The 25,516-nt window shown below is 41.8% G+C and overlaps 1 long non-coding RNA gene across 1 annotated transcript; it reads right to left on the minus strand.

Annotated features, from left to right (window-relative positions):
* Positions 1–883: 883 nt before the first annotated feature.
* Positions 884–13,117, minus strand: LOC141374222 (uncharacterized). Its single transcript, XR_012380983.1, has 3 exons — positions 12,883–13,117; positions 4,895–5,015; positions 884–1,043 (listed from the first exon to the last, which is right to left on the minus strand). It is a non-coding gene; the product is annotated as an uncharacterized lncRNA (long non-coding RNA).
* Between the last annotated feature and the right edge of the window lie 12,399 nt (positions 13,118–25,516).

Raw genomic sequence — 25,516 nt, forward strand, 5'->3', positions numbered from 1 at the left:
ACTGACTTCAAATAATGTCTGCCATATAGTGGGTGTTGAGTAATCGTTTATTGAGACAAAAGGGTAAATATTGGTATCAAGAGATAAAAGGACCTTGAGGTTACTGGTTGCCCTATGAAGTGCACCATGGAAGGGCCCAGGAAACTTGAGTTAGAATTCTTTGCAGTTAGTTGCTGTCTTCCTGCGAGAGGGACTTTCAGGTTGCCTACATCTGGGACCTGAGCTCTTCAGTTGTCTGGTCTTTAAAAGAGTAGATCCATCTCTTCATTTGCACCAAGAACTTTTAAAAAAAAAAGATTGATTGATTGATTGAGAGAGAGAGAGAGAGAGAGCATGAATACAAGCTGGGAGGAGGGGCAGAGGGAGAGGGAGAAGAAGACACCTGGCTGAGCAGGGAACTCGATGCGGGGCTCAATCCCAGGACCCTGGGATCATGACCTGAGCTGAAGGCAGACACTTAACTGACTGAGCCACCCAGGTGCCCTGCATCAAGAACTTTTTGCAAATTTCGAGGACAGCTGTAACTCCAAGAGCAGCCCACAGGACACCAGTCTGGGAGGTTGCCAGGAGCTTTAGCATGGGGGCGGCTGTGAGTAGTCTGAGCTGGATCAGGAGGGGCAGGATAATGTCGTCACAGGTGGCGCCATTTGTGATGGTGTTAAGATGTGAGTCTGGCCGCAGCTTAGGTTACATCACAGACATAATGGCACACACAGAGTAGACCCAAGCATTTTTCCCCACATCACTTTTATTTAATTCTAGATGGCCCTCTATCACCAACAGAGTGATTTAGGAAGTCAGAAAGAAACCCTTCCGAAGTGTTTGGCATGGCAGAGTAACCTGTAATCCATGATTAAGATAGAAGGCACCAGAAGAGCTGAATGAGAACCACGGAAGATGAAAGTTTTTTCATGGCTAATACACCAGCAGGGTAGCGATTCTGATGTTATTTTTTAAGATGCTCCAGTCTGTTGACCCTCATTGTTTTCCCCAAGAGGGCCATGAAACGTGATCCACAAATCTATCCTTCTTGATCCAGATTTCTTTAAAAAAAAAAAAAAGAATCACCTCATTTCTAAAGGGAGAGCTCTGGATCCATTGGATGACATAACAAATACACAAATAGAGTTGGGGGGAAGGGTCCTATTTTCAATTAGAAGGAACATGTACCCACCACTCTTAAGGAAATGTTTCTCTTGTATCTAAAGGAAATTATTATTGACACAGGTTTGGGGGTGGGGAGCGCTTTTCTAGTGCTAGTCTAGTGCTAGTAAGGAAGCATGTGAACCCTAAACAGGGAACACCACTATGATTCTTCAAAAACACCCAATTCATGAGCCCAGGAAATGCTGCAGGCAAGTGGGATGTCTCAGAGGCTCCCATCTTGACCCTGTGTTGAGCTCACTGGCATCCCCAAACTGATTAACACTTTAATCTTTGTTCTGAATGCCTAAGCCTTCTTGAGCAAGTCTTTGGACAAGAAGAGAACTGGAGAGCTGGGCCAGTCACCCTCTTGAAGTTCTCTGAGGTTAGCAAGAGGGGTTCTCTGATGCTAGAGGCCTGGTTCAGAGAACACCTGCGAAGGAGCTTTAAACATGGGTGGTGTTAATTAGATACACTTGAGATCAGTGTGGACTGGCGTTTCTCAGTGAACTTTCCATTTTAACTAAGCCTGATAAAAACAGAATCCTCTCCCCAACTCTGATAAACATTGGTCAGGGTGGGGGGACTGGGGCCAGAAGTAGGTAACTGTTAGACCAGAATTTTTTTGAAATAAGAGTTTCAGTGGTCAGTGGTTGGGGTCAGTGAGTTGTGGCCAGACCTGGAAAGTAAGCAGGGAGTCTCACTGTGAACTGGAACCACATATAACCTGTTCAAAGTGCTAGGCCCACACTCTTGGAAGAACACAAACTTAAGGAGCTTCCATGTCTTTCTGTTCACATTCTGAGCTTTGACGCCTACAGAAAATCCAAGGCATATGCTGTGATACCTTACCTCCTTTTAAGAGTCGAACCTCTCAGAACCTTCAAATTAAGCTCCATGAGCTTTGATTTCAGGGACTTCCCAAGACCCAGGGAGTGGTAAGAAATGGAGAGTACAGTTATAAGCCAAAAGCAATGTTTTCTCTCACCATGACTGAAATGTGGAATGTGTTCAGGGTGAGAACACAAATAGATCTGAATGACCCCGACCATTTGAAAAAGGCCCAGAAATACCTCATGTATGAAGCTAAGGACCTGAGAGCGAATAAATAAAAGTGTTGCCAAATAGTGGCATAACCTCTCAAACCCTGTCATCCTTTTGTGTTCCCCACCATCGTGGTGAGTAGGAGAGTAGTTCTGAGGCACTGATCTTGTGACTCTCTACTCACAAAGTCTTCAGAGCAGAAGGCCCAAATCCATGCATGCGATAGAAGCCCTTCTAAATCTAAACCCTAACAATTTCTGTAGCCTTAGCTCCCATCATATTTGTGGTTCCCCCAGACAGTGCTGGCCTATGGTCAGTGCTCCATATAAGGGTACCTAAGGTAAAGTCTTCTATGTGGATAATACCTCATCTTTCAAGAACCATCCAGGGCTATAGAGCCTTTTCTCACTCTCTCCTCCCCCAGATATAAGATTTATTATTATATACTTCTATAATAGCAACGCCATGAGACTTTGAACCCCTTATGCAACAAATACATCATTCTACTCTGTATCCCCAGAACCTAGCATAGTTCCAGGTATTCAGAGAGTACATAAAAAATACTGAATGCATGAGTGAATGCATGAATAAACAAGAAGCTGAAGGACAAGGATGTATAGTGCCTTAACCAAGAACATATTGTAGAACCAAGGCCAGGACTGAAAATTAAATATAAAAATGTTAGCCTCTGCTCTGCTCAAAACCCCAGCACAAATCTATGTTACATGAATCCTTTTTTGCTTTGTTTTGCATTGAATATCTATAGCTATATATAAAGTGAACGCCTGGTGAGTGGGCGGATGGTGGTGTTCACTCTTATTTAGCGTAATGTGAATATGTCAGAATTACAGAAAATAGAAAGAAAGAGGTTTATGCAAAGCTGTCAGTTCTCATGTCTGTTTTTTTTTTTAAATCTGAGATGGTGCCGAGATGGTTCAAACTTAATATTCACATCCATTTTATCACATTAAATATGATCATTAGCAAACAGTATTTGGATGGTAGCTATTTCCTAACTGACAATAGCCATCCGGTGGTACCCACTTTCCCATATGCCTTGGACTGATACAATTCAGATAGTCTGGAAAACAGTGGGAGGAAGGAAGCAATTAGAAATGAAGAGGAAGCTGAGGGCAGAGGATAGGCACCAATTTTATCTCACATAAGAATATCCCTATACCTATTCTTTTGAAACTTATGGGTGGGGACAGAGTACTATTTTTAAGTCTGTTTCATATCCTCAATTGGCATGCAGTCAAGCCCATAGGATGAGTGGCAGGAAACTTTGAGGGTGGGCACTAGTGTTTAAAAAAAGCTCAGGCCATAGTCTAAGAAAACAGGAAGAAATTAACTCTAAAATACTGTGGATGTGGAAGAAGCTGGAAAAGTGGACAGTGGTAATGCTAAAAAATCAGTGTAGCATGCAGTATTTTATAAGAGCTCCCCACCCACCCTTCACAACACTGCACTGCCACCAGCAATATCTTTATCATGTGGGCTGGAGGGCTGACAGAGAGGTGAATGGGTGGGAAGGAGGCCTGCCCCTTGCAATTTCTACGCACTGCAGAAGATTCTCGGGCAGTAGCATCACCCAGAAAGACAGAAGGAAAGAAAGAATTTGTCAATAATTTGTGAATACTGAGGATCCAAAGTGAGAACGCTTTGTTGCAGTCTTAATTTTAGGACTAGCCAGTTACAAACACTGACTGGTTGTTCACTAAATTCCTGTCCTTTCTAAGCATTCCGCTGCATTACATTACCCAACACCCCACCACCACCACTACCATTGGGTAGGTGGGGTCGTGTGCTGAGTTCTGGCCAAAGGAATACGGGCAGAAGTGGTTGATGCCATTTTCCCGGGCCCACGTCGTAATCCATCGCTGGGTCTTTCCTCGCTCACAACCTGTGTGGAGAGGAATCTGAGCCTCTAGAGGAGGGTGGTGCCCCCAAACGGGTAAGGTCTGGGTCCTTATATGATCTACTTCTAAGGCGGCCTACCAAACACAACACTCATTCCTCATGAGCCATTTGGATGTTGGATGTCATTCTATAAATCCCCTGAGGCATGGAAGTTTATCCCTTGCAGTAGAGATGTAGCTGCTGCTTCCAAACCTTTTACAAAAATGACTCATAGTGTCTCACAAACCATGTCCTCCCATGTACTGTCACCCTGAGGAGCATCTTCTTCACATCTCCCTCCCTTTTGGGGTTTGCAAGCAAACTGTCATTCAGAACGTCAAAAACTCACATGTGGCTTGAATAGTAATGATATTTAAATAGCCAAGGAATCAACAGAGCAAGTTTTTGGAGAGAAGGTATAAAGAAGTGAAGGGACATGATGAGCAATGCTTTTAGGCATTGTGGCATTCTTTTTGCCATTGATGCATACATGTAATTTCAACTAAAGTGCCAGGTTCAAGTGCATGCAGCCTTCCCCATAGTTCCCGAAAGCTCTGGGATTTAACTAGAATAATGGGGCAATTTAAACAGCTTTCAACTCTCAATTTAAAGCTGGATGTTGAAGCGAGGTTATTAAACAAATAAATAGACAAATAATGAATCTCTGCATATCTGCACTGTAGGGGGTTTAGAAGTTGGAGAGGGACTAGGGGACACATACAACAGGGATGCTGGTGAGCAAAGGATTTCCTCAATGTCCTGTTGCATATTTGAATCTTAACTCTAGCTACACAGCCCCCTTACTTACCTGAGTGATAAATGGGGAAGTAGGACTCCAGGCAAGGGCGAGAGTAATCTCTAAAGTCTGATGGTTCCCCCACATGCATTCTGCTCATTACTTGCTCTCCGTCTGAAATTTTCTGTTGTCTCTACCCAAAGATAAAGAGGAAGTTCTTTCTTCAACAAAGATGATCCTGTGGCTAATTCCCTTACTGCATTTCCTTTCTTTTCTACTTCCCCTGTGCACTCAGGCCATGTAGTAAATACAAAGATAAAAGTTCATTTAAGAACTACTCATGATTACAGAGTGAAGGAAATCTGTGGACCTGCCCCAGTCATTGAGGGAACCAAAGCGCTGGGCTTCAGACACACAGCCAGCCAAGCGTTCCCGCTGGTGGCTGGGACAGAAGAAAGGGATTCTGCCTACTCATCCTTGCCTGGGGCAGACAATCAACTGTTGGGACAGAAAAACAAACTGTTGGTGACTCTTCCCCGCCCCATTTTCAGGAAGATTTCTCTGAGTGTCCTGAATGACCCAACCCACAGGGCACCATGATCACAGTTAGCACATGCTAAGCCATGCCTTTGACCTATACCTCTTCCCTCCCTGGATATCTTTTTTTGAACCTGTTTTTGGTTTAGAAACCTCCCTTCCTCCATACACACACCTCTTAAATATTGCTTTCTAGCAGGTTTCCTGCCAGCTACTTTCCTTTCCATCTCACAGACACCCCAAACAATGGTGCTAACACAACGCGGAGGAAAGATCCCTAGGGACAGTTTGAAGAAAAATTTCCCAAGAAAACTACTCATCGTTAATTATATTATTGTTCACAGATATATTCACTTCCCTATAAGAATCCCACCTATTGCTGTTAAGCTCAGCTGTGTGATTAAACTTGAGGTAAAGGAATGAGCGCATACATGATTTATGCTACCACCTTCCAGAAGCTTTAGGAAGCACTATGAGATTCTGCCAGATTTTTTTTTCTCTGCTTCTGCCTCCTGCCATGAAAATGGTACATACCACACAGAGATTTCTTCTTTAGCTTGGATTGGGGAATAAAAAGACATAGGGAGCAGAGCCAGATGGATTTAAACAGAGACACAGAATCTGTAGCCAACCTGCAGCCACCAACATATAATGTTGCCTGTTGTAAGCCACTGAGATTTTGGGGTTGTTTGTGGATACAGGAAAGCTAATTAATATACCACCTGTTAAGGAACATTAGGTATGGATTTTGTGAATGAGAGATGACATTTATTGGGATAAACCCCTATAAGGTTTTTGGGTTGTTTGTTATAGCTGTAAGTAACGACCCTAAATGTGCCAAACCCCTTCCCCTTTCAATAACCTCCTCAGCCACTCATTAGCCCCTGAAATGGTGGAGCTATGATAAGGGAGAGGGGAAAGATACCAGATCCTCAAACCGGGTAGGATTAAGAGGAACCAGCTTGAGACTTCAAAAAGTCGGACACTGGTAAACATACACCACTCGCATCTATGGTAAGTCAAAGCATTACAAGTAGAGTGGGGGTAGCTTTAGTGTGTACCTTTGTAATAGCTACAGAGAAAACTTGGCTTTTCTTTTTTATCTTTAGCCTATTTTACTCCCAGATTTGCTAGGTACTGTTTCTTAGCAACATGATTTTGGAAGAAACATGGTCCTTTCAAGCTGGCACTGCAACCTGAAGATGGTCTTTCCAATGACCTATTCCCTAAGAAGCTTCTTAGAGTCCCTATTTCTCACTCAAATCTTTTGAGTTATTCTCTCTCCATGATTCAAGTGTATGTCAACCTTTCTACATGCTTTTCTCTAGCCTCTGTTCTTAATTAGACCTAGGATTTCTTATCCGAGCAGTGCCAGCTTTACTTTTTGGTATCTACTTTTGTCAATTTACTCCTCCTTTCTATCTCCCTCCTCCTTATATATCCATCTTCACACTCACCTATACCGTTATACTGTTAGGAGACAGTCCTCCACAAATCCTTTATGTTTCTGCACATTCTGTGAGCAGAAGCACTGACAACTTTTTGTTCTAGACTATCTTTTCAAGGATGTATATAGCAAGCGGCCTTGGAAAATCAAGATAGTGTCTTGCTCCAGAGAAGAGGGTAGGTTTATAAAGATAATGTCTTCCTCCAGGGTAAATGTTGGATGGGTTTGCTTGTAGCCCACTATAAAAGATTGGAGTTGCCTAAGCTCAGGGTTCCTCAGCTGTGAAAAACAAAACAAAACAAACAAACAAAAAACACCACCTGTCACTTCACAGCATTCTTCTATGCCCACCTGTGTCACCGTTGGGAGTCTTAAGAGGGCAAGGGAACTGGCACAAACATGAATCTCATTCCGACTGATGTGCTGTGAGAATAAAATCTTTTATCTCTCACCCAGAAGTCTCATGTCTTCTGCCAACATCCGTAAAACTATGGCAGGTAATTTTTTAGCTTTCAAGTTGGGCAAAACCGTGGGCCCTTCACAGTTCTTGATATATACCACCTTCTATATAATTAAAATTTAAATTATGATATGTAATTTATCATAAATTAATATCTGTAAGTATACATGTTTTTATGTATTACGTAAGTTCCCATTTCCTTTAAAAATGGTGTTGAAACAATATACCCATCTGGTGTCTGGGTGGCTCAGTCAGTTAAGCATCCACCCTTGGCTCAGGTACTGCCCAGCGGGGAGCCTGCTTCTCCCTCCCGCTCTGTCCTGCAACCCCCTCCTTGTGCTCTCACGCTCCTGCTCTCTTTCTCTCTCAAATAAATAAAATCCTTTAAAAAAAACCACACACACAATACACCCACAACACACACAAACACATTATCATTGTATCCCCCAAAATTTAATGTAATTCCTCACTTTTGTAAAAGGTCAGTTGAGGGACTGAATGAATTGAAAATGGGGGAAAGAATTATGTATTTTTGTTACAGAATTATCAACCCATTTATACTCTAGTTACTACTGAGCCTCTCGACAGAATGGAAGAAAGCCAATATTGACTTCGGGCCTCCAAAACAGCAACCCAGTTTTAGTTGATGTCCCCCAGAAGTAGATGCATTGGTTTTATTAAGAATGTATGGAGGCGGGTGGGGGGATGGGTTAGCCCGGTGATGGGTATTAAGGAGGGCACGTACTGCATGGAGCACTGGGTGTTACACGCAAACAATGAATCATGGAACACTACATCAAAAACTAATGATGTAACGTATGGTGGTTAACATAACATAATAAAATAAAATAAAATAAAATAAAATAACCATTTCAACATAGAAAAAAAAAGAATGTATGGAGGCATCTCATCTGTACTTATCAGGGACAGGGTTGGGAATGTGTCCTCAGTGAATGCTTTTGACTGCCTAACCCTGACAATTATAGCACTATAAACATTGGTTCTTGAGTACCTCATTCAAAACAATATTTTGAACACCAATTCTTTGCAAGGAAGTACTAAGCTTTTGGGATTTAAACATGTAAACAGGCAAATCATAGTTCAGAAAGTAGTAAATGGTAGAATACAATTTAAAACTCTGCAGAAGCAGAGAAAGGTACCCAGTCCAAAGGCGGGGGGGGGGCAACCAAGCCTAAGGACTGAGGCAAGGGGTAGGTAAAATACCAATATTTCTATCCTTACCTGATTTGGGGGCCTCATCTACTTTTATTTTACTTCTGGCTTTTAGACCTGGATTTTACTGGATTGATGCAACCATCCATTCCTTTTTTCTCTGTCCTGATACCCTACTTTAGCTTTTCCTACCAGCCTTTTGCTCCTATAAAAAGTCCTTGATTTGGTTTTCATCCCTCATAAAATTTTGTTTCAGGCTTCTTATTTTAATGTTCTCCTCTGGTTTTCCCTGAGGCTGACCACACAGTCATCCTTGTTTGGTTCTAGTTCAGTCTGTGGCAGGGCCTCTATGTCTCTAAAAGCCCCCTGCATGTGTGTAGTGTGCAGACATGTTTAAGAACCCGTGCCCTAGGACCTTCTACAACTCCAGCAATTCTGAATTGAAATGGATCACGCATACCATCAGCTCATCTTTGTAGCTGGTTTTTGCCCAGTTAGTTTCTCGCTACCTTACCTTGACTCCCTTTCCTCCCACTCTGCATTTTGACTTTATGGAGAATAGAGGAGGCCTGGCTAGGACTGTATGTTGTTTTGATTAAGAGTTAACAGTGTAGTTCCAGAGAAAGAAGTAGAACCCTGGTGTTTTTTGTCTCTATCAGTAGGGCTTGCACACGTCTCACAAGGTGTAGAAAATCATAAGCAGGATTTAATGCTAACCTCTGTCCATCCTAGACCCAGTGGAGAAGAAAAGGGAGGCGAGGGGAGAGAAAAGGAGAAAAGATTACAGCTTTCCACCTCCCCTAGTAAAGTAGCACAAATAGAATGTGGAGAAGAGACTGGGAGTTGCCATGGCAGCCTGAAGCTCCCCACAGAAACCATGACCTTCCTTGTCCAACTGCGGGAGGAAGGATCCCTTTCTTAGTAAGTCCCGGCAGATACTATGGTGGCTTCGTGGACTAGGGGTGTACGCCTGCTCCAGACAGATAGCCATAGTGATGGGCTCTATTTATGCAGCAAGCAGCACATTCCTACTGAATGTGACAAGACATCCAGTGGCTAGGACGCCCAAATAGAAGAAACCCACCAATTTCTTAAAAATATGTAACTATTAATCAACCACACTCTTATATTTCAAACAATCATTTTTCCATGTAAAGCCAAGCAGCTGAATTCTAATCATGTTGCAGCAGTCAGATTTATATTTAAGTCTTTTAGCCTGCCAGCTAATTTAGGAGATAATCTAAAAACCAGAGAAAGTATTATTACACCATGGTGTTTATTTGAGTATCTGGACACTAATAAAAGCACTGCCTTGAGGATTCCTTCCAATTAAAGTTGCTGGTGGAGCACTGAGTGGGCTGAGTGTGTCCAGGCATCCCTATTTTCATGCCACTGTAATCTGAGGCCTGGGGGCTGCTGTTTGATCAGTTGATCAACTATTCCACTGTCTATTTGATTCATTAATTTATTAAACATTTATTGAATGCCTAAGATGTGCTAAGGAGCATGCTAACTGGTAAGGATATGGAGATAGGTAATGAGAAAAAAGACACCATCTCAGGAAGTTTTCAATATAAACAAGCAGTTACAGTTTCAAAACATTGTGGTAAGTGTTATAATCACCAGATAAGAAGTGTATATATATATATATATATATATATATATATATATATATATATATGTATGTATGTATAAAGAAGCATAAGTATGTATAAAGGAGCAAATACCCCATTTCTGCTGGGGGTGAGAAGAGACTAGAGTCAGGGAAGAAGTTAATGGTGGCTCAGCTCAGTTTCAAAGGATTTGGTATGAATTTCTCAATTGTGAAATGTTGGGGTGAGTGTGTAAGCAGCAGGGATTACACAAGCTAAAGAAGCAGGAAGGTATGTGGCGCAAATGATGTGTATGGTGAAGAATCCGTGTGTGGGTAGGGGGCGCTGGTGAGAAAGAAAAAGGCCAAATTAAGAGGACCTATGTCATTGTGCTAAAGAATTAAGATATTATTCTGCATATGATGGGGGAGGGGAGTTAAAACAAGATACTGCTTTGATCAAGTCGTGTGTGTGTGTGTGTGTGTGTGTGTGTGTGTGTGTGTGTGTTTCGGAAAGCCTTCAAACACTGGGAGTGGGCAGTCATGGTACATGGGCTCTGGTACTCTGCTATGATTGCCGACGGGGACGCTAGCTAAGAAATAACGGATGATACGATTGTGACCTGTACCAGTGGTCGGACTTGGAGATGTGAGAAGATATTTCCGAGAAGTGACGTGACAAGAGGACAGTGTGAATGTGGAGATGAGGAAATGATGAGGTTTATGTTCTGGCTTGGGTACTTGGGTGAAGAATTTGTTCACCGAAACAGGGAACATGGGGGTTGGAGATGATGAGTTCTTTGTGAATGGGGTGAGTTTGCAGTGCCTGTGGAACATCTAGAGAAAGATATCTGATGGATAGCTCCATATACAAAGAGTGATTTATGCTGATGATGTAAATTTGGAACTTGTGGCTAGAAACTAAGTCATTCATCAGATCTTCCAGGCAGTATATTAAGGGATTAAATACAAAATTCTAGACTGGTGTTTCTCAAGTTTTAGTGTTGTGTAGTCACGTGGGGATCTTCGGTTTTGATTCAGTAAGTCTGGGGTGAGCCCGATATTCATCATTTTGAACAAGCTGCGAGGTGATATTGATTCTGCAGGTTTGCAGACCACATTTTGAATAGCAAGACTCTGGAAAACATTCTAGGGTTTAAGGACAGTCAGGTGATGAGAAGTCCACAAAAAGGACTGAGTAGAGGAAGTCAGAGAGTCAGGAAGAGAAAGGAGGAAAAAGGAGGCGTGCTGTCTCAAAACCCAAGGGTAGACAGAGTCTCACAAAGAAGAAAATGTTCAACAAAGTCAAAGGCTGCTGACAAGTAGAATTAAGACTGGTAAATATCAAATGAAAGCGGCAATTTGAAGGTAATTTTGAACTTAGATGGGGCAGTTTTTGTATCACGAAGAGAACAGAAGCCTTTTGTAGTGGAGGGCTAAGTAAATAGTAGGGGAGGAAACAGAGATAGTGAGTTGGGCTAATTTTTGTAAAAAAAACAAAACAAAACAAAAACTTGGCTGTTATAGGACACAGACAAATTGGGTGATAATTTAAGAGGACAAAAGGTTGAAAAAATATCATCATTTTTATGATAGAAAAGACATGCGGTTTGTAGTAAGCACAATATTGTTCTCCCCCCCCAAAAAAGACATTCACATCCTAATCCCCCAGACCTGTGAATATATTACCTTATATAGTAAAAGGGACTTTGCAGGTGTAATTAAATTAAGGATCTTGAGACAAGAGATTATCCTGACTTATCCAAGTGGCCCTCATGTAATCACAAGGGTTAAAAGAAGGAGGCAGAAGGGTCAGGGCCAGAGGAGTTACGACCACTCAGGTGGGAGTGATGCTGTTGCTGGTTTTGATGAGGAAACAGGGCTTTGAGCCAAGGAATGAGGGCAGCTTCTAAGAGCTGGACAAAGCAGGAACTGATTCTCCCTTTAGAGCCTCCAGAAGGAACGAAGCACTACCAACATCTTGGTTTTAGTCCCATGAGACTTCTGAAGTCCAGAACTGTTAAGCTAATGAATTTATGTTGTTTTAAGCCAACAAATTTGTCGTGATTCATTACAGCACATAGAAAACTACAGCTGATCCTTGAATGACTTGAGGGTTAGGGCACTGCCCCCTGCACAGTCAAAACTCTGCATATAACTTTTGACTCCCCCATATATAAGTATAACTTAACTACTTATAGCCTACTATTGAACAGAAGCCTTACCAATAGTGTAAATGGTCAATTGACACATATTTAGCATATGCATTATATACTGTATTCTTACAATAAGGAAGAGAAAATAAATTACAGTGCTGTACTGTAAAAACCCATGTGTAAGTGGACCCACACAGTTCAAACCCATGTTTAAGGGTCAGCTGTAGTACAGTGATCCTTAATATGATAAGGAAAAGAACCAAAGGAGAATCGGGATGTGTTATATCAAACAAGAAGAAAGGAAATAGAAATCCAGCAAGATACAACTACTCTGAAGGTCCAGTTTTCTCTAAGACTTTATATGAGATGTGAAGCTATGGACAGAATAACCACCACCATCTCTTGTGCATCATTCCAACCACTTCTCTAAGAATACACATCATTGGGGGCACCTGGGTGGCATAGTCAGTTAAGCGTCTGCCTTGATCCTGGGGTCCTGGGATCAAGTCCAGCATAGGGCTCCCTGCTCAGCAGGGGTGGGGGGTTTGGGGGGTGGGGGTGTGTGTCTGCATCTCCCTCTCCCTCTGCCCCTCCTCCCTGTTTGTGTTCTCTCTTTCTCTCTCATAAAGAAATAAAACCTTAAAAAAAAATAAGAATACACATCATCAGATCCACTCTTGGACTGTCACAGATTACCCTGTTGCAGCTGTCCCCAACTCTGTTACTTCCAGATCTTCTCAGACCCAATCCAGTTTTCTTGGATGTCCGCTCCAGTCTCTTTGTGAACACTTGTCATGATGGTTATTTTCTTTCCCTGAAGAAGTGGGAGAGATTCCCTCGCTACCTCATTTTACACATTCTCTGTCTGAATGCAGTTTATTCCTCATCAGGTTCACATTCATACTTTCCAGGTCTCCTCATAGCACACCCAGACCCTGCCACGCCTCTGCCCGGAATCGGGTACTGGGGCTGCAGGAGACCACGACGCCCTCCTTGTTTCCATGGAGACCCTACGTGACGTGAAGTCTGGTCTACTCCAGGGCTGCGGGAAACCCGAGCATTTGTATTTAAATGAGGGAAAGTGGGGGAAGGGATAGTAAACGAGGAGGGGAGGAAGCCGGAGTAGCGAGGACGGTGGAGGTGAGCCTGTGAGTGTTCAAGGACTCAAACAGGAATAGAAAAATCCCGGGACGCAGTCACCTGGCGCTCTCAGAAATCAAAAAGAAGGCACCAGGAGGAAAGAGGGGTGCTTATTTCAAGCATAAGAATATCTTCTAAAGACTCATTTCTGATTTCAGAAGTTTGTAAGGGACAGAATTACGCAGACAACTGCGAACCCGTTTTCCTTGTAGGGGGACTCCCAGCTGATAACTCTGCTCAGTTTCATTTCCAGGAAGCAAGAGAGACTTCACTGGTCCCAGAGTCTCAAGTCTTGTAGCTTGGCTGCTGGTGTAGGAGGGGCGCACCTCTTTCACTCTCCACCTTTTCCCCCATAATGTCACTAAATGAAAGCTTTGGGCTCTGGATTACCTGCTATTTATTGGCTGAATCCCGAGCAAAAGGTTGGGGGAGGAAGGGGAGGAGGAGGTGGTAGTTGGGCAGAATCTATGCTAAGATTGAATTGCACGAGGGTTCAGATGATGTCAGCTTTAATAAAGGTCTGACCTAGTGAATGTTAAATGTGGCTGAGTGATGAATCCTCAGAGGGGATCGATGGCAGAAACCTCTATGAAAGGACTATGCGGCTTCTTTAAAATCTCTGGCTGCAACTCCCAGAGCGCTGGTGGAATCTCAGCTTTCTGCTATAATCACTTGAACATTACTTACTGCCCTAGATAACTGTGGGTCACATGGAGTGTGCTCCAAAAAAGGAAGTCTTTGAAAAAAGAAAAAGCCATTATAAGCCATCAGAGTGCCTGCTGCTCTTACAAAGAGAAACCAGTTCAATTTAATAAACACTTTCTGAGATCTACTATGAGCCAAGTGTGTGCAAAAGGAGTGAAATTCTCTTTGCCTTCAAGGTGCATATGCTCTGATTGGGGAGGCAGATACATTCACAAATGACCAATGGTGACAAGCAGCAGGTAATCAATACCATGGGAAATCCAAGAAAGGTGAAATTAATTATAATACAGGAAAGAAAAGAATAGTTTGTACGAGATCCCTCTGAGGTCTGGCCTTTTATAATAGAAACAGAACAATAGAAAAAGAAGTTTTACAAATGGCCTGATATAGAATGCCAATTTGGTAAAACGGTCTGTCAAGTGGCATGGTGAACTGGCTTTCCATTTTTTTTCCCTCTCTGATGAGTTATTTCTATTGCTGCGATTTATAAGGGACTTTGTATTGGTCTTAGCTTTGCTTGGCCTCTATTCCATTTTTACCACTCACTAAACCACAATATTTTGGTATTAGAATTTCAAGGTTTAATGGTTTCATTTTAAAATAGACCCAGAGGCTAGAATTGTGAGAAAGAATGCTTGAAAAAGTATATGGGTTCAGGCTGAGTAAGAACTATATGAGCTTGAAGGGCATTGAGAAACTTGTCTAGTTGAGATGGGACTGAAATGTAGCAGGTGTTGGTGCCAGTCGGGGCTCCTTTTCAGACTCCTGGAATGTAACAATGAAGAGATGAGTGACAGCATCACAAATGCTGGAGAAATTTTTGAAATACCTATCACTTATGGCCTGAGTGGAGTGCTTATTGTACAGTCATGAGCCTTGTAGTTTTCATTCCAAAATTAGGAAAAATTCAGGAGTAAATTAAAGGACAAGGAAGCCAAAGGCTAATTGGTGGCTTTAAGTCTTTGCATGGAAGATATCAGGAGGTAAAGGGATTAAAAAGGGGCAATTATTTCTTAGAAGCAAGAGAGAAAGCAAGCCATATGTGCTCAAACTAGTCATAGTTTCTGTGTCATTGAGATGTTGGTTACTAAGGGCTTGTTTTCTAGGTCTTGCTCTCAGTTGGTGAAGGAACATATCTATAATAAAAACATCTCACTGGAGTTTTGGCAATATAGTAGAATATTAGTAATTTTTAGATGAAAAAATATAAAAGCACAGAATGCCAAGAATCTACTTAATTTCATTCTTATTAATTTTTCATTCTCAGGCACATGGTTTGCCTCAGAATCTCTGGACTCCTAGTTTACTTTAAGGCCATCTGCCAAGCTTCTGGATAATTGAATAAAACCTTCTGGCTTCTCAACTTCAAATAAACACCCCCAGACACATGGGCACCTCATTTATCCAAACACAGTCAAACGTACTGGTAGTGGTAGTCAATATGGTCTGACAGTTCCTAGAAAAGAGCTTGGTAATTTAGGAAGTGCCCAGTTGACACCACTAATTAGATGGAAGCAGAGACAGTGGAGACAAAATAAAATCATAAAGAAGAAAATGAGACATAAAAACTAGAAAGATGAAGAAGATGGAAAAGAAGTAGAAAAACAAGAGATGTAGGGGAAAGACTAAATAGAACAGGATGTCTTAAGCACTTAATGAGCAAATTAGGCTCTTCCACTTTATTCTCATCTTGATGTAAAGATAGAAATTTCAGAGCTGCAAAAGATCTGGTGATTTCCAGTCTGGTTTTCTATTTCACAGGTGGGAAAACAGGAGTCAGGAGGAGATGAGTGACTTGTCTAATATCGGAGTTGATTAGAGATGAAGCCGACGTTAGCACCCAGGTGTCTTGACTCTGGGTCTGCTGTTAGTACTGCTACATCCTTTCTGACACTTGTAAAGGCTGACTGAATCCAAAATTTCTTTGAAATTTAAATACTTTCCCATTTTTCCTTGAACTTCTAACAACATTTTTGCATTTAGATTTTTGCGTTACAGCTTACAAAGTGCTTTATGTTATTTAACCTTTGTACCCATTCTGTGAGCAGAAAGTAGCAGCTATAAAATGACCCACATGGGGGACTGGTTAGCCCAGGGATGGGTATTAAGGAGGGCACGTACTGCATGGAGCACTGGGTGTTGTATGAAAACAATGGATTGTGGATCACCACATCAAAAACTAATGATGTATTGTATGGTGACTAACATAACATAATAAAATTAAAATTAAAAAAATGACCCACATGGGACTTATCTAATTTTGATTTATGATATATTTTTTCCCTCAAATACTTTCCCAGTCCTTATTTGTGGAGTACTGAAGTCAATTAAAAATAAATAGACCATATTATTCCTACTCTTCTCCACCATATCACCAACTAGGAACTCACTGTGCTTTATGAAAATGAAACGTATAGAAATAGGAGGATGGACAGCCTGACAATAAAGACAAACAAGAAGGAAATAATGATGTGGACAGAAAAAAAAATTTACAGAACTTGGTGCTATGGATGATAGCACTTAAATCTTCTGATGTTCTCAACATGTATGATGGGGAAGGAAGCACTAGCTTTAGTTGCCTCTGTAATAGTGAGCCTTGTTATTTCAAGAAAGTTCTCTTTGAAGCCGATGAATTCAGTTCCCAGAAAGAGACCTAGGACTAATGCTGGGGAATAGGAGCACCCCCTCCCCACCACGAACTGCACTCTCCGAGGCCCAGCCACCCAAGGCAGGATGGTTTCAATCACTCCTGCCATCCAGCCATTGCTGACACTACTTGGCAGCCAGCCTGCCTCTAATGGAATGTGTCCTGCAGCTGGGAATTAGGTCATCAGTAATTCACTTAATAGCATTTTATGAGCTGGGCTCTGACACAAGAGAGTGATCTGGTCTTACCAGCGGGAGCTTTCCTTGATGTGAGAGGAAGGAGGGAGGAAAATATACCATCCTGAATAATCAGACACTATATTCATTTCCAGAAAGTAATGGGTGAGGGTAAGAAAATTGGGTGATTCTTCAGACTTTCTATTTGATCCGGCCAGCTACATGATCTTGGGCAATCTACCTCTCATTTCCAGACTTCAGTTCTTCTAAGATCTCATCTAGCTCTAACATTGTATACTTTTGACTCTAGGGGACTCTTCGTGGAAGGTAGAAAATGCAGAATTTGTCAGGTCACCCATTTTCCTCCACCTCCCTGATGGTGCTCTCTGGAAAGGGAGATGGATGACCCTGCTGTCTGCCACTAGTGTGCTGGAAAAAGAAAAACCCTGATTTGTACAGTTTGCTAATTTCTGTAGTGTATTCCCAACATGGCTGAGTCTAGGCTATCAGTGATTTAACTGGCTAGCAAAATTTCTGAAAAATCCCACAATTGGCTCTCATGAGCTGATATGAGCCGCTCCAGCACACCACTGGTGCTCGCCCCAGCTAGAAAGACTGCCTTAGTGAATAGTCTCATGCATAGACACAGCTGGATTGTCCACACACCAAACATGGAGCATATATATCCTTGCTTTGGTTTTGGACAAAAAAATATTTACAGCTTCTCCTCTTTGATTCTTTCCTAGCTGCTATTCTTAATTTATCTGAAGTGCTCTCAGAAATAGGTAGAGAACTCTCATTAGAAAAATATCCATACTCATAAAGCTTGTCACATGAGTTCTCATTTCTTCTACTACGTGTTCAGGGAGCCAAATGACTTTTATTTTTTCTTGCCTCCCTAGCACCCTATATCCTTCTTGTTGAAAAATCCAATATATATCTCATGAATTGTTTGGAAGGTTCACTGCTATACAGGGTTTAGAAGTTGAAAAAAATCACTAGAGTCTTTCCTCCTTTTCACTTGATGCTAGAAAATGTTCCTTGAACTTTAGTGTACAGTATCCCCCGGTTCTAAGAAAATTGGGGTGATTGAGGCTGAAATTAGCACCTGGAATTGTAATAGATAGAATGACGAGTCACTTTCTTTTATCCCTTCGATTGAATAGTATATATAGATTGTATTTAATTAACAGCTATCTTCCGAGTATTTACGACATGTAACACTGCAAAGTATCATAAAGTAAAAGAGAACGTATAAGCTGTAATACCAGCCTTCAATTTATAATCTGGTTGGGGAGATAAGATTAATATGCACAAATTAATGAAAATCAATTAAAAACATTTTATAATCAAGTGTTTAATGATGTGGCACAAATTCTAAATGCAGCAGGAATATAGAGAAAAGTAAAATTTTAGCAAACATTAGCAAGAAAGCAAACATTAGCCAAGAAAACTTAATGACTGGCAATGGGGCTTAAGCTGCCCATGGGGGTGAGGGTAGTGTTTAATATCAGTTAAAGGTACAGGACTATCCAGGTTGGGGGAATTGCATTTAAAAGGCTGATGGCAAAAAATGGGGAGTCGGTAGAAACAGGAGTTTGTGAGCGCTGTGAATTGTGTAAGACTGTTGAATCACAGACCTGTACCTCTGAAACAAATAATACTTTATATGTTAAAAAAAAAAAAGAAGAAGAAGAAGAAGATAGCAGGAAGGGAAACATGAAGAGGGGGGAATCGGAGGGGGAGACAAACCATGAGAGGCTATGGACTCTGAGAAAGAAACGGAGGGTTCTAGAGTGGAGGTGGGTGGGGGATGGGTTAGCCTGGTGATGGGTATTAAAGAGGGCACGTACTGCATGGAGCACTGGGTGTTCTATGCAAACAATGAATCATGGAACACTACATCAAAAACTAATGATGTAATGTATGGTGATTAACATAACATAATAAAAAAAACTTACCTAATTGTAACATTTAAATAAGTATAATTTATCATATGCCAATTATCCCTCAATAAAGAAAAAAAAAAGAAATAGGAGTTGGTAGAAAGTGGAGAAAAAAGTGAAAGCCCTGGCCTAAACCTGGGTCATAGAATGTGTGTCAGAGGGAAAAGGGTGATTACATACAAATAAACAATGACCAGATCACATATGATAATACATCTCTGATCTTCAGCCTCTGCAGCAACCAGTGCAAGAAGCCAAACTGCAGTCAGTCTCTGCAGCAGTCGTTCCAGAAAATTTAGGACTTAGTCAGTGACTGCCAACATCCCTAATTTTTGTCCCTCCACTGCCTGCTTCCAATTCAGGAGGACCAGCAAGAGAAAGCCAAATAAGCTTCCCAGACCCATCACACAGGATGCCCTGCATCTAGTGAGTCCACCTCCACCTTCCTTATATTAACAACCTCCAATCAGAACAGACCTGAAATCCTCCCCTTTTCTACTGTAAAGCTTTCCATTCCTCTGCCTGCCTTTGAGTCTCTGCCAAATGTGAGTGATGGTGGCTGAATTCTTTGCTATGTAGCATGGTCTGAAGAAATAGCCTAATTGTTCTCCATTGTGTGGTCTTCATTTATTCCCACAGTGGGAGAACAGCACACCTATAATAGTTCTATCTCCTATTATTACATGGGTATATATAATCATAGGTAGAGATGATATAGATATATCTATCTTTCTCTTTCCCTGAACCCCTCCCCCCTTCCCTCCTGATATCTACACCTTGGTAGGTTTTTTTTACAAATTTTCTTAGAATGCCAATAAAAAAATACAGATATGTTGAGGTGTGCAGGGTAGACTGAAGAAATTCATTTATTTCCTTTGGGTCTAAAGGGCTGAATGCCTTAATCCTATCCTGGCTTTTGAATCTGATTAACCTTTTTCTCAACAAAAGGCCTTTTTGTTATTAGTCTTTTAATAATATGTACCATGCTACAAAACGTTTAGTGTAATAATAATTAATGTTTTCTAGCATATTTTAATTTAACACATCTAAAATGGTTGATCAGAGTTTCTGATCAACATAAGATAATAAGCATTGCTGTCATGCTAGATGATATATTTCTGGTCAAGTCAAAGAACCTAAGTGCTTTAAATAGTCACTGCAACATGATCTCTGATAAATATATTGATTCTATTAGAGCTTTCTAAAATTCTGAAAATAGTTCATTAGCCCCCCATCTCCATTCATACTTTAAGGATTTATTATGATCTTGGGAATCCAAAGTTGGGAACAACCCTTCAGTGATATTATAATAATTTTGTCATTATAGCTTTGCTAATTCCCGGAAGCCCATCTCTTGACACCATGTTCCAAAACCCAAGGCAAATTACTTTCTGGGTTTTATAAGTAGAATTTGATCATTTTGGATACTTAAAGGAATTTGACACCTCTACCTAATTTACAGTAAGGGACTGGAAGTTGAGATAGAGCTAGCATGAATTTTTCTGATATAATATCCTCTTTTCTCCACCATATAAACAAGAAGCTAGAGGCAGTGAGGTGGGCAGCAAGATTTAGGTTTGGCCCTGCTAACATTCCCCATGTTTTTGCTCTCCATTTAAACTCTTGGGTCTGAATCGCAGGTTTGTAGACTTAGACACCAGTTTTCCAGCTCATCCTTGAGCAATTATGCTTTGGTAAATTTCATCACACCCACTCTTAGATGTTCATTGCACTCTCCCAGCACTCCAGTGACACCAGCCAGAAGTCTGTAAGTCACTCCTGGGAAGGGGAGAGATTACTTCAGAAAATGTTTTCAATGATGACTCTCTTCCATAGCATGTGTGATCTTGTTAATTGTAATCATAGAGGCTGGGCCTTCCTCACCCAGGGATCTTGTCTTCCTCCTGAACTTTGCTCAATCATCTCTTGTCATAAGTCTGGGGGATGCATTTTGGGCCATGTATTAGGTTAAGATGAGCCAGGCTGTTGTAACAAACAGACCCAGATTGCATAGTGGCTCCATACAACAAAATCTATTTCTTGTTCATTCAAACAGTCCAAGGTCAGTATTTCTGGTCAGCACCCGGCTTTCTCCGTGTGGTAATTCAAGAACCAGCACTTCTTCCATATCATGGCTCTGCCATCCTCCAGGGCTTTGCCATTCCCCACTGGCTGAATACAAATGGGAAAGAGTATGGAGAAAGCACATCTGCTTCCCATAATACCTTGGCCCTGAATTGACATATTTCCCTTCCATCCATATTCTGTTGCGATTATTCTAGTGAGAACCAGTGCAAGAGAGCGAAGATATTTAGTTTGTTTATGGGCCAAGGACAAGAAGAAAATGAAAATTTGGTGAGCTGTGAGCCATGTCTGCCTTAGGTATTTGTAGCCTCTGCCTATTTTTTTTTTTTTTTTGCTACCCTCTAAAGATATTGGAATATGAGCAGAATTGCAAAGGAGCCATTATATATATGATCTTCCTTTCCCTGGCCTCGCTCACTTATTCAGCAGATAATTGTCATTGTCTTTTATCAGGGAGGAGAATTGCAGCTGATCAATCATCTCCAATTTTCTCTAGTCTGCTAGGTTACAAAGAGGATGGATATCTCTAGAGTAAAATGTGCTTAGCCATTCTCTCCTCAGTGGACCCCCGGTGGCTGCATCCTGCTGCTATGACAGTGCTCTTGGCAGAAGCTCCTTTTGGCTCAACCCTGCATGCCCTGAGGTTTCTCAGCAGTGGAACAGTTCAGGGTTATGTTTTCAGCGCTTCCTCTTGAGGGCCAGTTCGTGGCCTCTGGGCTTCTGGATTCTCCCCCAAACCAGCTACAGCTTGGGGCCCGAGGTTAGGGAATAGAGGTAGAAACATTCAGGCAGAGCCTCTGTCCCTGGTTCTTCTCTGAATCCTAGAATCGCAGGCTTATCTCCCCCTCTCCCCCTTCAACTCTCCGACTGTAGTCTTGCCTCAGCTAGCTGTCTGGGCAGAAAGGGATTTGATAACCGGAATCTCTCTATATTCTCAATGAGTGCCAAGAGCTGAATATGCCTTTGCTAGTAGAGAGACATTTACTATTTAAAAACAGACACTCCTTAATGATGGGCTACAGGATGTGAAAGATGAATAGCATGCCATACTTGAGCAAATGTTTCTTTTCCTTATTGCTCAGAGCAGTAGCTTAGGATCCCTTCCATGTTTGCTATATATGAAAGACCTTGCATGGAATCCTTCATTCAATGATTCATTTGTTTCTCCATTCAATATATATTTTTGAGCACCTATTATATTTCAGGTACAGGGATATAATAGTAAACAAGACAGAAACATGATATGGTTAGTAGGGGGCCCTGAGTCCCCATAACATAAAGGGTTTCAGGGATGTGTGGATCCAGGGACCTCGGAGCAGCTCCATCTCTAAGCTGTGCAGGTGGTTTCCTATCGCATCCCCTTTGCATCCCTCTATGCTTTGTTGCGTAGACTTTAGAGTAACCCAGACATTTTCCCGAGGAAACCGATTTTTATCTTAAACAGATCAACATATTTAAAGCACTAGCAAGCTCCCAAAATAGTAGAGAAGACAATTAAATGGTAGCTCTTATTACTGGTAGCATTATGCTCTTTAGGAAACCATGGGGGAAAAATTAGTCTAGCTTACAATTTTAAATTGCTTTTATTCCTAAAAAGCATGCTCAGGTCTCAGTAACTCTCTCGTGTGTCTGATGATCTCTGCAAATCACTTCTTGCATTCCCTGTCTCAGGGAGTGAGTAGCCACCCCATTGCTTCTGGACAGTAGCAAGAGTTGAGCAAACTTGAGTTGGTCAAATGTTACAAGGTAGCTCAGTCATGGCTGGAGTGTTTACTGAATAGTGCAGGAAGGATTGGTGAGGATGTGTGGTGGGAGCACTGACAACATGACTTAGGGATTCTGAAAGCCTCTAGCAAGCATGGCCAGGCACTGTTCCTCAGCATTCCCATGAGGAAAAGGACACAGGTTCAGAGGCTGGGAGGTGGTAAGGGTGGAGAATGAAACCAGTTACTTGGCTACTATTTCAACATCATCAACTTCCCCTCCTATGTTATACCTGCCACTAGACCCAAGCAGAGGGAGGCCTCCAGATGAATGATTCATGAGGATTACAACCTCAAAGTGAAGATGCTGTGCAATTATCACCAGGGATCAGAATCACTGATCAATCTGAGTATTCAGTGAGGCTTCTTCTGTGTCTAGAACCGTAGGAGGTGCTGTGGAAGGAGGCAAAGGAAATTTATGATGCCAAGTCTACCCTTAACCTCCATGTGGAGGCCAGACAAACACAAAAAACATTTGCAGAACACCTCACTTCTGCTCTAAGCCATGTGGCGCTCGCTAGAATGGCACTTTTAAGCCCCAGCCTGGTCTTTGCAGCCACCTGCAGGGAGGCACTCTGGGACAGTAGAGGAAATGGGTCTGTGGTCCAGCACGCTGAGATCCCAAGTCCCCCTGCTGTTTAATGTACTGAAGGACCTGTTTACGAAGTCTCAGAGCTTCCGAGGCTTCATGTGTAAAATGAAGGAAATGCTTTCTCCTAGGGTTTGAGTGACCCTTCAGTGAGTTAAAATACATCCACTACCTGGAAAATAGTAGATGTTCAAACAAATACAGGTGTCCACCCCATGTCTGCATGGCTGTCCCATAAGAATCTCAGGCGAAGTGTTTAAACCAGACATGGCGTCTTCTGCGCCCCAACCCACATGGTTATTCTTGCTTGTCTATTTGATTTCCAGTTTCTTTCCAGTTTCTGTTTCTGACAACATGCTTTTTCTGGTCATCAAGGCTTGAACCTGTCCCATCATCTTTGACTCAGACTCACTCACCTCCACATCCGATCTGTTTCAAAACTCTTCGTACTGTTTTACTTTACTTCCAGTGCCTCCTAAAGGAGAGGTCGGCGAGGGGATGGGTGAAATAGATAAAGGGGATTAAAAGGTACAAACCTCAAATCCAGAGGCTCGTAACGTAGGGTCATGAGTGGGCTTTAGGAAGTCCGCGAACCTATGGGGGGAAAGGTCCTCATTTGCATAAATTCTGAAATTTATCTTGACTCAAATAGGTTGTATTTGTCATCCCTTTGCTTCTGTTTCTTCTCCTACAATGTAGGCACAGAGTTGTTTGTTTGTTTATCATTTTCTGCCCAAATACAACAGCCTCCTAACTCATCATCTAATTCGTTTCATTCTCTGTACCCCTATCACAGTGATCTTAGAACCTAGTTCCAATCATGCCATTTCCCCAATCCACAATGTTCAACACTTCCGAATTTCTTTCAAATAAACTGAAGATTCTTAACTAAGCTCTCTAGACTAACTTTGGAACTTTTATATTCTGTCACTCCCTCCACATACTCTATGCTCCAGCAAAATCAGTTGCTCACTATTCTTGAAATATACTATCAAAAAATTAGTTGAGTCTTTTATAATATAAAACACTAGGGGAAAATTACAAAACAAATCACCAGTGGACATAAAATGCAGATTTCCTCACAAAGTTTCACTCCAAGATGTTCCTCCCACTTGCACACACCTTTGTACTCTAGACTCCTCTAAACATAATTCATAACAACCTGAGTTAGTGGATGCTTGAGATAGGTTAGCCCTAGACCAACCATTGTTAAAAAAGAAAGAAAAAGAGTCAACTTTTGTTGATACTTCAACATGAAAACCCCAGAGAATCCCTGTCTATAAAATCCAAGCTTATTAACCCAACCTCCCCTCCTTGCAGCAATTCACTGCATTCTTTGGCAGACCTGTTGGCCTGTGTTTGGGTGTACACCACCCCCTTCTCTGAGAATGCCCTCACCTACTTGAACACACAGGTGGACTACTCACCAGCAGCCATATTTGCACAATGCTGCCCCCTCCTTCCTGATCCTGACCAACTGGATAATGAGCGATACCCAATACAACCTGGGTCAATCAAATTTCCTTCCCAGACATTTGAAGTGGAACAGAGAGATCGTGAGTTAGTCATGACATGCAGATGGAACTCCCAGATGTAAAGAGCAGATGTAAATGGCAGGAACTGTTACGGGAATGCAAAAGTCAATGATCTGCAAAAAGCAAGCATAAAAGAGAATGAAAATATCCTATTGCTTTGTCAGTTCCTGGCTTCAGATCTTCCAGGGGTCTTGCTCCCTTCCTTTCCTGGAATCTCTGAGAGACACTTCTCTACCTCCCCTTCCCACTTTATTATGGTTAAACTAACTTGAGTTGGTGTCTCCTACTGGCAACCAAGACTCCTAACTCATACAAAACCTGATTCCAGGCTGATATTCTGTGGGTTTTTCCCCCTCAATCATTCAGTGCACATCAGTTGAACATCTACTATATGCCAGATACTCTGTTGGCCTTCCTGCAGGGGCTTTTAAAGAAACACAAAGAGATAATTATAATTTAATAAAAGAAATCCTCCATCAGTCATATGTGTGGAATAGATAGACATGGCAAATAAATGAAGATTGAGGGGAGGGAACATAGATATTTTGAAAATAAATGATGCCATAACTAAGCCTTGAGCCAAGGTTTTCTCAAGCGAAGGAGGGAAGGGTGCCAACATGGGCAAAGGTGTGGAGGCAAGCAGAGTTTGATCTGTTCTGGGAACCGTAAGTCACTTCTTACATTTGGAGTCTAGTGTATATACACTCAGTTTTTCCAGGCAGAGAAGGGTGGCAAGACGTAAGG

The sequence above is a fragment of the Callorhinus ursinus genome, unplaced genomic scaffold (assembly GCF_003265705.2).
Source record: "Callorhinus ursinus isolate GAN/ISIS: 27379988/994484 unplaced genomic scaffold, GSC_fseal_2.0 scaffold1, whole genome shotgun sequence".
Taxonomy (NCBI): Eukaryota; Metazoa; Chordata; class Mammalia; order Carnivora; family Otariidae; genus Callorhinus; species Callorhinus ursinus.